Genomic DNA, 10,655 nt, shown 5'->3' with positions numbered 1-10,655 from the left:
TCTTTCCCTTGCCCTTCCTGATTTTGAAAAAGGGAGATACACCTGTACATAGAGGAGATTTTTATCTGTAGCCAAGGGTGCAGGAAAATGCAGGCTGCATATCTGTGTTATATCTGGCTCATAGAAATACTATCATGTAATCCCGCAGTAGACCAACAACTCATTCAAGGCTCTTGAACTTGCTTTGTGATTCCCAGTTTTCTTCATCCCCTGTGACTAGTAGTCTTGCTCCCTGAACACCGAGTATCAGGTATCTCTTTCTGCTATAAACATGAAGTTTTATCTGCAGTTGGAGGTGAAGGCATGTATATTTTGTTGGAAAATTTATCCAGGAGAACTGAATGAGTAGTGAATAGCATGCATAGTTACTAACCAGATGTGCAGGTAGAAGCATGTGGACACGTAAGAAAAGCATTTGTGGTGTGCTAGAGAAAGGCCAGCTAACTATGGCCTATGGGATATATCCAGCCACTTCCTGTGTTTGTATCACACCCCGAGTAAACAATGATTTTCACATTTAAAAATATATATGTGTTTTTGTTGATTTTAGATAGAGTGAAAGGGAGAGTTAAAGAGAGAGAGAAAGAGAAACATCCATGTGAAAGAGAAAAACATTGATTGGTTGATTCCCATCCCCCACCCTGACGAAGGTTTGAACCTGCAATTTGGGTATGTGCCCTGACCAGGAATTGAACCAGCAACCTTTCAGTGCATGGAGTGATGCCCAACCAACTGAGCCAGGGGGCCAGGGTGGTTTTTACATTATTAAATGATTTAAAAATAAAAAAAGGAATAATATTTTATAAAACACAAAAAATCATATGAAATTTGATTTTATTTCAGTGTCCCTAAATAAAGTTTTATTGGTACATATTCATTCATTTACATATTGTCTATGGATACTATACAATGACAGGATGGAATATTCCCAACAGAGACCATATGACCCCTAACGCCTGAAAATTTACTATATGGCCATTTACGTAAACTGTTTACCAAACTCTATTCTCGATGGGACCTGAGCTGTGAGAAACTGCTGGACTGTGATCATGTGAAGTCACAATGCCATGCAAATTGAAATAAATACCATCCCACAGGATTTCTCAGGATGCTTAGAACCTCCTGTGTCCTTGTGTCGTTTCTCTCACTTGACAGTGTAGCTCTACCAAACCAACTCATTCTCCTTCATCCCACCTGCCCTACCACCCTCACGGCTGACATATTTTCTACTTTTCATAGAAGAAAAGTATGTGAACAACCTCAAGCTGCTTCTTTCTCTCATCATTTTTTTTTTGCATGTAGTACTCATCTTATCCCTCTTCTGTAGTTCCCAGGTTAGCATTTAAGACATATCCCTCTACCTTCATTTATTTTTTTTCTCCTCTAGAAATTTATTCCATCAAAAACCCTTTTCCTCATCTACATAGCCTCTCTCAACTATTTACTATCTCATAACATATAAATTCAAATAAGAATTTAAAAAACGATCCCAAATCCCATGACTTCCTATAACCATCATTCTTTCTCTTTTTCCTCACAACTAACTTATGAGAGAGTACTCTTTATTCACTTTTTTTTTAAAAAAAATAGGTTTTTACTGATTGTAGAGAGCAAAGAAGGCAGAGGATGAGAGATGTAGAAACATTGGTGAGAGAGAAACATTGATTGGCTTCCTCCTGCACATACCCTACTGGAGATCAAGCCTGCAACCCAGAATGTGCCCTGACCTGGACTCAAACCAGTGACATTTTGGTGTTTGGGACAATGCTCAACCAACTGAGCTACACTGGCTGGGCTATTCACTTTTTTTAAATCATCCCTTTCACTTCTCAACCCACAGAAATCTTAGGCATAAGTAAGCATAAAATATTTTGGAGACATTAATCCAAGGTCGCTCTAAAAGACCTTTAAATTCCTTCTAAGGACTATGAACTTGACCCTACGAGTGAAGGCAGCCATTGAAATATCTCAGCCTTTCTCTCATCTATTATTTTTTTTCTAATGCATTACATGTTTGTGTCCCTTCACATCCTTACATACTTCATAAGAAGACACTAACATATGAATTATAATATAGGATTCTGCAAATACTCAGTGGATTAATGGGTCAAGATGATGAGCCTTGTATTCTTCTAGAAAGACTTGAAAAATCCTTCTTGGTCATCAAAAGGAACCCCATAAACTGATAAATGTTTTCTAAAAATGACTCATAAAAGAATGAGGAGTGGATTTAGTTTGATGAGCCTGGAAGCAGAGCGGTAAGTTAGAAAGTTATTACTACATTCCAGGTGGGCAATAATGATAGGTTGGGCCAAAGTCTTCTACTTTATAGCAGAGGGTTTCATGAGGGTCACAAAAATCAGGTAAGATATGAAACAGCCCTTTGGGGAAAGATGCTTTTCAATTCCCAATAAAGTCTTCCCAATGATTAAGAGTAACCTTTTCACTTCTAAGGCTGTCACAGTCCATTTAGTTCAGAGCATTTACGAGTAACTGTGTACCATTGGAGGCAGTGCTTTTAGGACCTATCTCATCATGCCAGTGAGGATTCTTGCTTCCTGTGGACCTGTTGCCACACGGATGCTCTATTCCGTTGACACTGGAAGTCCAAAATCTTAATTTTCTCGAAGTGCTTCATAACAAATTTCCATTACAGTGAACTCCATTAGGGAAGCCAATGAATCCAAATTATCACTCTCCAGTGCCTGGTACATATCACTCCAGTGCCCAGTACATATTACACCAGTGCTTAATATCACTTAGTATACAGTAAACATTAAAAAGTATTTTGATTGAAAAAAAGAATGCATGAAGGGACCTGTGAACTTGGAAATGACTGCTGTCATCCATTCAACATTTATTAATTTTCTATTAAACATGTTGCTTTATGCTGAGGACTATGCTAGAGTTCTGGGGTTTTGGTATGATAACAACCTTGCTTAAGTTTAAGGTCTAGTTTTTGGAGATAAACTACCAACAAGATAATGTACAGTGAATATGTTCTTTGAAAGGGTCATGTTGATGTGCTTAACATCTTCAGAGAAGAAAGTGAAATGCTGAATGAGAATGAGGCTACGTTTTCGCTGAGGCTGAGGGCAAATCATAATTAGAAAAGAGAATGTGTGGTGGGTGACGCAGCAGAGGTGAAAGCGAAGATGGGGGAGTTAGCAAATTGAAGAAGTTCATTTCTGCTGGAAGAAAGAGTTTAAAAGATCAATAGTAAAAGAAGAAGTTAAAGACAAAACAGGTGATGAAGAGTTTCTGCATTGGGAAGTTTGGACTTGATATTGAGGATTGAAAGTGGTGAACCGTTAAAGAGGTTCCCTCCAATTAAGATGGGATTCCGGTGAGAGATTGAAAATAAGAATACAGAAGAGGAGAGCTCCTACTGTAAGCTGTGGCACTGTGGTACTGATGAGGTCAGCTTCTGATGGTAATGATTGGATTTCTGGTGTATATTGTACAATGAAATGATCATATTTTGTGGTTAGTGTGTATAATCACACTGATAACTTTGTAGAATTAAGCTTTTGTAGGTCACCTGTTAATTCAATCAAGTCTCTTCATATTCTTTCTATGGGAAAATATTTTTAGAGTAGTTAATTGCCACCTTAAAAAATGTATTTCAGAAATGCTACCTAATTGTAATTCAGATATTGTTTCTAGGTATGTTATAGGCTTAAAAAACTTAAAAAATATATACGGATGAACAAGATCTTTGAACTATATAAAGTGAGAACCAAAATGTTCTTCAGACATCATGAAAATGTAAAGCTATCTAAGGAGAAACTTGAACCAAATTCACAGAAATTAAATTTAAAAGCAATCAAATTATAAAAAAGAACCAATAAGACTCAACAAAGAAATATATATATTTTTTATATTTGTAAACGTTTTATTTTTAATTAACCTGAGAGTTTACATCTTACATAGAAAACACCTTAGTATTTTCAGAGGGGCAAACCTCAAATTGTAGGACTTCTGCGAAGGTCTAATCTACCCTGCTTTCAACCCATATTTTGGGAGTGCATACTCTATGCAGATCACTATATTAAGTGCTAGGGAAACATAGAAAAGTACTAATGAAAATAAACTACTACCCACAAGGAAAGTTTAACTTAGCGAGAGAGATATACACAAGAAGATAACTAATAACACAGTCTTTGTAATAAAAGAGTAGGAAATGAATTAGTGATCAGATAGTTAAGATCATTGTGGTTCTGAGGAGTGAGCAATTAAATTTATCTGGAAGTGTAATATTAGGTGAGTTCTCAATCTTGGATCCGCTTTTAATAAGTAGAGAAAAGGGAGAAGACCATCTGGCTTTCTACTTATTGTGCTATTGAAACCATACTGTAAAACATTTCTGATAACCTCCTAATTGCTATCTCTAATAGTCTTCCCTTAACTTTCCATTTATATCCTCTGCAGAGTTTGACTGTAAAACACCCTCCTTTCCTAGTTTCTATAATGTTAACTTTTTGAGTGCCAACAAAATGCTATTTTTGGGGGGCTGGACTTTCTTCCAGTTGTAGTGTGTGTCAGAAACATTTCATACATTTTCTATTAGGCCTATTCCTACCTCATTTTATATTATGCCTATTCTCGCTTCCTGTTTTTCCGGTTCCACAGGAAGTAGAATTAAGGAAACTGATAGGCAGTTTGCAAAGACAGGTATAAGGATTGCTCTGTTACATTGCCGGAGGATGGGCTAGACTAGTAGTAGTCTCCAATCTAGGCTGCTCAGAGAAATGGCCTAAATCTGAATATGCTTCTTCCTAATCAATCCCCTTCACTCCTTAAGATTCTGAGTCCCTGGGATTGGGTTAAAGGGGCTACTGGTTAAGGCTGAGGGACAGATAGCAATGATAAATCTTAAGCTAAGTTTTGGGGCCACTCCAGCAGTATTTTATGCTGCACGTAACTGCCTCTAAATTGGGAAAGTGAACTAAGATATGGAAGACATGGCAAAAATCTCTGCATATAGAATGCGAGCACAAGCAACTAATTGTCCTGTGCTTGTGTTCCTTTAGTCCTATGACCAGGTTGATGCTCTTCTCCATCTGCCCGTTGGTATAGTGTAATTCTCTTAAAAACCCACGGGTCATTGTTATGCTTGTGAAATTGTGCTGCGGTCTCTGCATTCGAACCCTCTGTGGGCACTGACCTTTCAGTCTCATTAATTTACTGTAGGGACGCTGGCACCCAAGGCAGTCGAGTGGTGGGGGTTCATTAACATGTGGGGCTCTAATTAGACAGCAAAGAATTTGTTTCTGTCCTCATTTCGATGTCTAACAAAGCTGCAAATAGAAGAAATGTAAGACATAAGAAAAAAAGCACAAAACCATAAGTAAAACAAAGAGGCGTTGGCATATCCAGGGCAGGTCTTCAAACCAAAACAACCACCCCGTTTTCCTCCCTCTCACTCTCCTGGGGCCTAATCAGGCCCTTGCAGAAAACCGCATGTGGACGAGATGACACCATGTGGGAGAGAATCCGAGGGGGTCTGGATCAGGCCTGCAAATAATTATTGATTGGGTTATATTGTCAAGTCCCTCTGAGTCTGCGGTTCTATAAACAGCAAGTCTACGGGCAGCTGAAAAGAACTAATGTTCCTTGGCGTTGAAAAGGGAAGAAAGGAAAATGTAATAATAATCTTTACAAAAGAAAAAAAAATAATAATCTTTATGTCTGGGCAGGATTTTAATAGCAAGAATAATGAGTACATTCTCCTTTTCCCAAACAAGAGAGGGAATGAGTTTAGATGGCATCTGGGAGTAGTTGGGTTGGCTAATTAATATGTTGGGGGTCTTTATGGAATTCGTGACCTGTGCACAGATTCGGCAGGTAGTCAGCAGCTCTCTACCTAAAACTGCGCCATATAGAATCCCCTCCCACGAGCAGTGAAGCGAGCGCTTGAGTTTCCAGGAAGCACCCTGAAGGCTGTTAAATGAATTTCCGGCTATGGTGCATTCCTTCCTGCCCTTGGAGATTTTCACAAACACGAAGGAACTCCACCCAACTGAGGTTAAGGAGCTGCCCTGACTTGAGATGGAAAATTAACTCCATAGAGTCAGCCAGTACAATGGGTGGCAGATGACCATCTCTCACCCTTCACCATCAGGTGCTAGGCAGCGGAGGGACCCAGGGCAGACATGGTGAGGATACAGCCACCCAGTTCCACAATCAGCATGCCCTTGCTGTTTTCTTCTCATCTGTGTCTAGACATGCTGGTGTTTGGACCTCTCCATCACTAAGCCCTTCCTTTCTTTCCACCCCTGGGACTGGGAATTCTGAATACCTAAGGAAAAGGTTCCCCAGGCAAATCTTGACTTGAGTGGGGACCTGCAGTTATATGTCCGTGTTTCCTTGACTTGGCTTTGCTGAGGTCTGGCAGCCTACACAAAGAGGTGGCCTTTGGAAACCCATCTGAGAAAATGGACAGAGGGAAGCCTGAATCCCGGTCCCCGCATGGGGACACCTCAGCATTCTCAGACCTGGCTTGTTGGCCAGCACCATTCAGAATCAGTGTGTATTAGGTTGGGATGAATAAGTACCATTCAGAGACCAGTCTCACAGAGTTTAACTATAAATCACGAATAGATACTCAGAGATGGCATTTTTAACTAAAGTTTTTATTTTTTAAGATGGCATGTTAAATAAATGGACTGCCGGTGAATGGCGCGTATTGGATAATCCAGTCTCTTATTAACTCTGGGGAACATTTAGAGACATAATATTTAAAATGCTGTTAAGATTTACAGTCTAATAGCAAGAAGCATAAAAAATAAGCTCTCCTAGCTCATGTTAATTTAAATAAAATGGTCCTGGCAGGGTGCTCAGCCCGGTGCCTGGCACATTGTGGTTTCACCACGAGTTCATGATTACAGGTAGCCGCTCTGTCCACTGGAGGGTCCCAAGGGTCCCAAGTCAGTCAGGCCCCGATCATGGAGTAGGGTGGGGAGCATAGGGGTCATCAGTCCCCTTACAATACTGCTCACTGCCTTCCTTCCTCTCCCCACCTTATCTGGCTATTGGATTGCCTGTTAACATCATAATCACAGTGGACAAGAGAAATTAGTCTTTAATCGTTATTTGTGAAGATTCTTAGATTCAGTGAATGTTTTAATAAGGAGGATGGTTAGTATTATAATTATTTTTTAAAAATATATTTGCATTGATTTCAGAGAAGAGAGAGGGAGAGAGAGATAGAAACATCAATGATGAGAGAGTATCATTGATCAGCTGCCTTCTGCATGCCCCACACTGGGGATCCAGCAACATGGGCATGTGCCCTGACCAGGAATTGAATCGAGACCTCCTGGTTCATAGGTCAATGCTCAACCACTGAGCCACGCCAGCTGGGCTAGATGGTTAGTATTATTGATTAAAATTATTTTGGCATTAATTCTTTGCTGCTTTTGTGTTTCCTTTTAAATCCCAAGTGTGAGTGGCACTTCCTCCATAAGCTCTCTAGACAATTTCTTTCAGTGTGGCCTCCAGAGGCAATCACTTTGGGGGTAGGGTGACAGCACATGGACAAAGCCAAACTTTCCTGAGCAGCCTTTAGAATAACAAGGTATTGCCATCTGTGTTATATTCAGAACCCAGTGTTTGTGCTTTAGGCAGCTGAGGACAGTGGTTTGTCCAGAAGCCCTGTGTATCACTAAGAGACCTTCTCAGAGCAGGCGCGAAAGCATGTTAACAGGGTAACCAATGCCGTTACTGTGCATTAGGGGTCCTTTTCAGTTCTGGGCTTCTCTGTATTTTTCCAAGAGAAAGTCTGTGCAATCCCAGATTGTTTCAGATCGGTTTCAATAATTAGTCGGCCACAAGTACCTTGCAGGAGAAAATAGGCAAGGAAAGAAAACTGTCACATCTGCTCGGAGTCCTTGGTCCTCACTAACTAGGGGAGTGGATACATGATTACCTGGCTTATACCCCAGTCAAAGATATGATCAAAAACATATCAAAGTTCTTTGGAAAAACATGTGATGACTTTCAGGATCCTTCCTCCAGCCTTTACCGAATATACCGTGACCCCATCACTGCTCTTGGTCATCTCCATTGTTATTTATTTATTTTTTGAAAGATGTGTCAATCTTTTCAAATTACGCTGACCTGCTGTGCTGTCTTGTAGTTCTGCTCATTTGCTCAATTCTGTTCTCCCGGCCAGGAATTTCTTTCCTGTTGTTTTGCCTGCTGAACTCCTACTCATATTTCACATCAAGATAGAACAGGTAGCGATTTCTTACCCACGCTCTCGTGGTGCCATTATAGTGCCTCAGCCTGTGACAGTCCTGGCATTTATCACATATTCTTGTAATCATCTCTGTAGAAGTCTGTCTACCCTGAGAGACAGACATCTCTCCTCAGGTGCAGAACTATATTTGGTTCCTTCCCAGCACCTAATATAAAGTGGAATCAAGTGAAATTGCTGATATTTGACAATTTGATAAACCTACAGCTATATGATACAGCAATTAATATGGTTCCAGCTGATCCATTGCTGGCATAAAAATCATTAAAATATCTGAAATGAATGAAAAATCCACATCTATTCATGTGATATGTAACTTTTAAATTTTAATTGCTTCATCAGGGTTAAGAGTCAGAGTGTTTGCTGGTTTCACAAATGATTCAGGAAGCATGCCCTATTTCTCTATTTTCTGCGTTTGTATAAGACTAGTATTAATTCCTTCGTGGATTCATGGTAGAATGTACCAGTGAAAATAAGCCTGGAGTTTTCTTTGTAGAAAGTTAATATTTTTTAATTTATGAATTCTATCCCTTTAATTGGCATAGGGTTTTCAGATTTTCTATTAAATATGTTTTTTCAAGGAATTTGTTGATTTCATCTAACATCAAACTTAAGAACATAAAGTTAATGCTTTCTCTATTATCCTATTAACCTGTTATCTGAGGGGTCTACAGTGATATCCCACTTCCTTCCTGATGCTGGTAATTTCTTCTGTCCTTTTTTCTTCGTGATTATCCTTGCTAGAAATGTTTGCGAATTTTATTAATATTTTCAAACAACCGCTATTTAGGTTAATTGTCCATATTGTTTGCATCCCAGTGCATTGATTTTTGAGCTTACACATATTACTTCATATCTTTTTTATACTTAGGTTTACTGTTGTTCTTATTTTACTTTCTTGAGGGGGAAACATAGATTATTGACTTCATCGTATCTTCTAATAAAGGTGTTTCAAAGCTATCAATTTCTTATAAGCATGGTTAGCTGCAACGCTCAAATTTTGACATGTTATATTTAACTATTATTCAGTTGAAAATATTTTGTATTGTCCCTAAGATTTTTATTTGACCCAAGGTTATTTAGAAATATTTATTTTTTAAATTTAATTCCCAAATCAGGCTCTAAAATTTACTCAGGCTTATGGCATGGTCAGGATATGTTTGATCTTGGTAAACGTGCCATATACATTTGAAAAGAATGCGCATGTGTATTCTGTCATTGTTGGGTGTAACCTTTTAAAATGTCAGTCAGATCAAGTTGCTTGATAAGGTTTAGATATTCCTTTTCCTCCTCCCCCCCCCCCCCCCCCCCTTTTTTGGCCTCCTTTTTTCTAGCAATTACTGAGGAAGGAAATTAAAATATCCAGCTTTAGTTGTAAATTTGTCTATGTCTCCCTTCAATTATGTCAGTTTTTGCTTCATAGATTTTGATGCTCTTGGATGAACATATAATTTACAATTGCTATGACCTCCAGGCAAACTTATCTTTTTATCATGTAACAGGTCTCATTATCTCTTATAATAAACTTTTTCCTGATGTCTGTTTGTCTGAACTTAATACAGCTATGTCAGCTTTCTTAGGTTTAGTCTTTTTCCTTGGTATAGCTTCTTCATCTTTTTACTTTCAACTTGTCTAGATTTAATATTTAAAATGAGTCCTTTGCTGATAGCTTATAGTTAGGTTTTACTTTTTTTTATTCTGATAATCTTTGCCTTTTAATTGCGATTTTTCTTCTTTCTTTAATCTTTATTGTTGAAAATATTATGGGTTACCCAGTTTTTCCCCCACGCATTGTTTGTCTATGGGCTATGCATATATGCATGCAAGTAATTTTGTTAATCTCTTCCCTTCCCCTACCTCTTCCTTCTAAAATACGTCATTCTGGCCAAAACCAGTTTGGCTCAGTGGATAGAGCGTCGGCCTGTGGACTGAAAGGTCCTCAGTTCGATTCTGGTCAAGGGCATGTACCTGGGTTGCCGGCACATCCCCAGTGGGAGATGTGCAGGAGGCAGCTGATCAATGTTTCTCTCTCATCGATGTTTCTAATTCTCTATCTCTCTCCCTTCCTCTCTGTAAAAAATCAATAAAATATATTTAAAAAAATAAAATACGTCATTCTGTTGCACATTTCAATGTCTCTGGATCTTTTCTATTCATCATTTTAATTTTGTTCATTAGATTCCACATATAAATGAGATCACGTGATGCTTGTCTTTCTTTGACTGGCTTGTTTTACTTAGCATAATACTCTCCAGTTCCTCCCATGCTGTCTCAAAAGGTAAGAGATCCTGTTTTTGTTAGTTTGTTTGTTTTTTCAGCTGCATAGAATTCCATTGTGTAAACGTACTGTAATTTTTTAAAACCATTCATCTATTGATGATCTTGGGCTTTCTCA

At 38.7% G+C, this 10,655-nt stretch overlaps 1 protein-coding gene across 1 annotated transcript in view; it reads left to right on the top strand.

The window, feature by feature from the left end:
* The window catches only part of OPCML (opioid binding protein/cell adhesion molecule-like), a 461,714-nt gene that overhangs the window by 112,373 nt on the left and 338,686 nt on the right, over nucleotides 1–10,655 (top strand). The window lies entirely within an intron of this gene.

Source organism: Myotis davidii, unplaced genomic scaffold (assembly GCF_000327345.1).
Source record: "Myotis davidii unplaced genomic scaffold, ASM32734v1 scaffold809, whole genome shotgun sequence".
Taxonomy (NCBI): Eukaryota; Metazoa; Chordata; class Mammalia; order Chiroptera; family Vespertilionidae; genus Myotis; species Myotis davidii.
The sequence above is the reverse complement of the archived record's forward strand: the minus strand, read 5'-3'. Positions and strand labels throughout refer to the sequence as shown.